General features: G+C 38.5%; 1 non-coding gene across 1 annotated transcript; it reads left to right on the top strand.

The window, feature by feature from the left end:
- The first annotated feature begins 4,611 nt into the window (after positions 1-4,611).
- Positions 4,612-4,717, top strand: LOC133820789 (small nucleolar RNA R71). The gene has a single exon (XR_009887188.1). It is a non-coding gene; the product is annotated as a small nucleolar RNA R71 (small nucleolar RNA).
- Positions 4,718-5,489: the final 772 nt, after the last annotated feature.

Here is a 5,489-nt window from a genome sequence, read left to right as displayed (position 1 = left end):
GGGAATATGAATCTATGAAGTTGTGGGTTTGGCATTATGGTTGTTTTAAGAAGAAGGAAGATGGGAAAATGAGAAAGATTCTGAAGAAAAAAATTGGGTTTAAAGGAGGAAAAATTCGAAATAAGGGTTATCACTTGAGAAAAAATGAGTTTATACTAAATTTTCCCGTTTCTGAAGGAGGCGTGCCGCGACCCAGCACTATCAAGTTGCAGCCCACCTGATTTTTTCTCCAATTTCTATTTTGCAGGCGTTGCGACCCAGCCACAGCAAGTCGCGGCCCACCTCCTCTTCCAGAACCCGATGCTCTCTTACTTCAATTATTGCAACAACTTATAAGCTCAAGTCGCGGACCGGTAAATGACATGCCTTTCCAAACACCAGTCAATACGGTGACATACTAATCGAAGTCTTGAAGGCTGTGCGATATGCCCACAGTGAATCATCATGCTTTTTCGACCAATCCTCCCTTCATGTATTTACAGTCTTCTCCAAGATTCATTTTATCTCCCGATTTGACACTTTTGCTTGACCATTGGCAAGTGGATGATATAACAAGGCCTTTTGATGATGAACTCCATAACGAGCACATAGAGATGTGAATGACTTGTTGCATAAATGACTTCCTTTGTCACTAATAATTGTTCTCTGAGTCCCGAACCGAGTAAAAATATTTTTATGAAGGAATTTAAGTACCTCCTTACCATCATAAGTAGGAGTTGCTGCAGCTTCCCCCCATTTAGAAACATAATCTACTACCAACAAAATGTACTTGTTATTATAAGATGATGGGAAAGGCCCCATAAAATCTACTCCCCACACATCAAACAACTCAACTTCCAGCATTCTAGTCATCAGCATTTGATCTCTTCTTGATATGTTATCGATCCTTTGGAAATGATCACAACTCTTGAGAAAGGCATTAGCATCTTTAAATAATGTAGGCCAATAAAACCCACATTTCAAAACTTTTGTTGTTGTCCTTGTTCCTCCAAAGTGACCACCACAATGTAAAGTATGGCAATGAATGAGAATGGAAATCATCTCCTCTTCCAGGACACATCTTATAATTACTAGATCAGCACAATGACAAAAGCGAATAGGCTCATCCCAATAATAATGCTTGACTTTCGAATAGAACTTTTTGAGTTGTTTCCTTGACATGTCCGGAGGCACAACTTTAGCTACCAAATAATTGACATAATTAGAAAACCATGGTAGCTTTTCTTCACTTTCAATGGAAAATAATTTTTCTTCCCAGAAGTTTTCATCAATTTGTTCCCCTTTCTCATTAGGCTCTTCTCCTTTTTCCAATCTAGATAAATGATCTGCAACTAGATTTTATGTTCCCCTTTTGTCACGAATTTCCATATCAAACTCTTGCAATAATAGGACCCATCTAATCAAGCGAGGTTTAGCGTCCTTATTGGTCATAAGGTACTTAATAGGAGAATGATCTGTGTAGGCAATCACCTTATTACCAATTAAATATGGCCTGAACTTGTTGAACGCAAAGACAATGGCAAGTAATTCCTTCTCAGTAGTTGCATAATTAAATTGAACATCATTCAAGGATCAACTATCATAATAAATCATTCAGAATACCTTGTCAACTCGCTGTCCCAGAACCGCTCCCACAAAATAATAACTTGCATCGCACATCAATTCAAAAGGATGTTCCCAATTCGGTGATACAACAATCAGAGCAGATACCAATTTCTCCTTCAGTGTGTTAAATGCCCTTACACATTCAACATCAAAGTTAAACGCCACACCATTCATAAGTAGAGTAGATTAGGGCTTCAAAATCTTCGAAAAGTCCTTTATAAACCTCCTATAAAATCCAACATGGCCAAAAAAACTACGAACCCCCTTAACAGACACCGGTGGAGGTAAGTTTTCTACTGTAGATATCTTGGCCCTGTCTACCTCAATACCATGGCGTGAATTTTGTGGCCTTAGACTATTCCTTAGGACACCATAAAGTGACATTTCTCCAAATTTAATATTAAATTTGACTCCTCACATCTTTCCAAAACCCTCTCCAAATTAGCCAAACATCCATCAAGAGAGGCCCCAAAGACTAAAAGTCATCCATGGAGATCTCTATACCTTTTTCCACCGTGTCTAAGAAGGTAGACATCATACATCTCTGAAATGTTGGTGGAGCATTACATAACCCAAACGACATTCTTTGAAATGCAAATGTTCCATAAGGGCACGTGAAGGTGGCCTTATCTTGATCTTCTAGTGCTATGAGAATTTTGATGGTATCCTAAATACCCATCCAAGAGACAATAATAAGGATGGCCTGCCAATCTGTCCAACATCTGATCTGCAAAAGGGAAGGGGAAATGGTCCTTCCTTGTTGAATTATTTAGTTTACAGTAGTATATACAAATTCTCCACCCCGTCACCTTACGAGTTGGAATCAGTTAATTATTATCATTCTTAATCATCACCATGCCACCCTTCTTCAAGACTACCTGAACAGGACTAACCCATGCACTGTCAGATATTGGTTAAATTACCCCTACATCCAACCATTTAAGGATTTCCTTCCTTACCACCTCCTTCATTGAAGGATTAAGCCTTCTCTGAGCATCGATATTAGGCTTACTATCCTCCTCCATTAATATACAGTGCATCACCGTTGAAGGGCTTATACCCTTAATATCTACCAAAGACCACCCAATTGTTAGCTTGTGAGCCCTCAACACCCTAAGTAGCTTCTCTTCTTCAATCAGAGACAACGAAGCTTAAATAATAACGGGTAGTGTGTTGTTCACACCAAAATATGCATACCTAAGGTTATCAAGGAATGTCTTTAACTCAAGAACCGGTGGCTTCTCAATAGATGGGAGAGGCCTCTCAGGCACATCCCCAAATCCTCATATTTCTTCTTATAAATTTTCCCTGATGAGTTCAACCACTTAACATATTCACTGGCTACAGTACCATCACACTCTTCTGGACTTGCAACCAAACTCAACTCAAGTGGATCCTCAATAGACTTTACCCCTTCCTCTTGTTCCTCCAATACACTAATACTGAAACAATTGTCACTAGCTGAAGGATATTTCAAGGCTTTAAAAACATTAAAAACTACCTATCTGGACATCTATCAAAGCTTGTCCCACGGCTAAAAATGGTCTTCCCAATATAATAGGCACGTCCTCATCTTCCTCCATATCTAAAACATTGAAATTCGCTGGGAAGATCAATTTATGTACCTTTACTAGAACGTCATCTATAATACCTCTGGGGTGTGTTAGTGAACGGTTAGCCAATTGAAGAGTAACAGTAGTGGGTCTAGCTTCCCCCTAACCAAGTCTTCTAAATATGGACAGCGACATTAAATTAATGCTTGCACCCAAATCACATAAAGCCCTCCCACAATGAAAGTTCCCAACGGTGCAAGGCATAGTGAAGTTACCCGGATCTCTTAACTTTTGAGGAAGTTTCTTTTGACTAATTACATTACATTCTTCTGTCAATGCCACTGTTTCATAATCCTCCATTTTTCTCTTATTAGATAATATCTCTTTCATAAACTTCAAATAACTATGCATTTGTTCAAGAGCCTCCGCAAAAGAAATGTTAATGTGAAATTTCTTAAATACTTTGAGAAATATGGAGAATTGTTTTTCAAGATTGGCCTTTCGGAACTGTTGAGGATAAGGAGTCTTTGGTGTAGGCTCGGTGTATTTGGAATTCTCTTTCTTTGCAAGGTTTTCAGTAACCTCCTTTTGTGTTGGACTAGTTACATGTCGATCCTCTATCTTTTTTTTCTTGTCATCTACTATAGGCCCATCACACTTAGTAACACTCCTCAAAGTGACAGCTTGACATTACTCTTTGGGATTTACCTATGTGGAACTAGGCAAAATCCCTTGCTGTCTACTTGAAAGTAGTCTAGCCAACTGACCCATTTGTGTCTCCAAATTCCTGATTGAAGACCTTGTATCTGTCATTAATTTATTTAATTGGTCTGGCTGAGTTGTTGGTGAGTTTATTGGAGGATGTGGTGGTGGATGAGATGGGTGTGGGTTTGGATCATAATAAATCCTAGAGTGTAGTCCATAAGTCAGTTCATGAGGTGGGTGTTGAGGTGGATACTGTGGTTGTAAACCTTGGTTATTTTTACAAGACAGGTTGGGGTGATTATTCCATGCAGGAGTATATGTATTTGTGTAAGTGTTGGGTGCAGGTCTTGGAAAGTTACCAATAGCATGTGCCTATTCCAAAGGCATACTGTGCACATTTGTTGAGCAAATAGCAATGCTTGGGCATTTCTCATAAGAATGCGGACCCCCACAAATCTCACAACGCATTACATTACGTACTTGCATTGCTTGGGCGACGAGGTTATTCTGCTGCAATTGATTGGTTAGAGATGTTAATTGAGCAGTCAAGACCTCTAAGACTCCCGCCACCTTCTTATTCTCACGCTCAATGGGCCAATTGTAATTATTCATGGCCATCTCTTCCAGTAATTCATAAGCTTCATTAGCACTTTTTATCATAAACGCTCCTCTTGATGATGCATCAATATTTGTCTATGTATTTCCCCCCAAACCATTGTAAAACGTGTGCACCTGTAGCCACTTCTCTATTCCATGATGTGGGAACTTCCTTTGCAACTCTTTAAAACATTCCCACGCATCATATAAAGACTCGCCATCCAACTGATGAAAGTTATTAATTTATCCTCTATATTGGGCTGACTTCATAGGAGGAAAATCTTTACCTAGGAATTTTTGAACCAAGTCTTCCCAAGTGACAATAGAGTTGGCTTGTAATGAATTCATCTAACTCTTAGCTCTGTCTCTTAACGAAAATGGGAATAATCTTAATCTAACAGCATCATTACTCACCCAATTCATTTTGAATGTTGCACATAGCTCTAAAAAGTTGGTGATGTGGATATTTGGATCCTCATTTGGTAATCCCCCAAATTGGACGCAATTATGTACCATCTGAATGATCGAGGGTTTTATCTCAAAATTATTCGCCTCTGTAGTAGGAGGACGAATACTTGAATGTATCCCTGTAACAGTAGGGAGTACATAATTTATCAATGGTGGGTCAGCCATGGTAGAATCCAGCCTTTTCTTTATCTTTCTGTTTTGTCTGCACGTTCTCTCAATTTAAAGATCTATCGGTATGAGTTCCTTTTGTCTACTTCCCCGCATATACCAATAATTCCTTAAACACAATACGGTCACAATCCGAATGAGTACTTAAAGTAAAAAACCAAAGTAGAAGAAAAATAATTAATTTTGATATTGGATATTAAGTCCCTGACAACGACGCCAAAAACTTGATCGATAAATTACGATACGCAAGTATATGAAATCGATTCAAGTATTATAGATAGTAAATAAGAATCATTCTCACAGAGACTATAACCCAATTACCAATAATTACTCTTTACTTTCTATTTGGCAAGTAAAATTAAGATGAATAAATCTAATTGCAAGCACAATTTC

The sequence above is a fragment of the Humulus lupulus genome, chromosome 2 (genome assembly GCF_963169125.1).
Source record: "Humulus lupulus chromosome 2, drHumLupu1.1, whole genome shotgun sequence".
In the NCBI taxonomy this organism is placed as follows: domain Eukaryota; kingdom Viridiplantae; phylum Streptophyta; class Magnoliopsida; order Rosales; family Cannabaceae; genus Humulus; species Humulus lupulus.
This window is presented reverse-complemented; position numbering and strand designations above follow the sequence as displayed.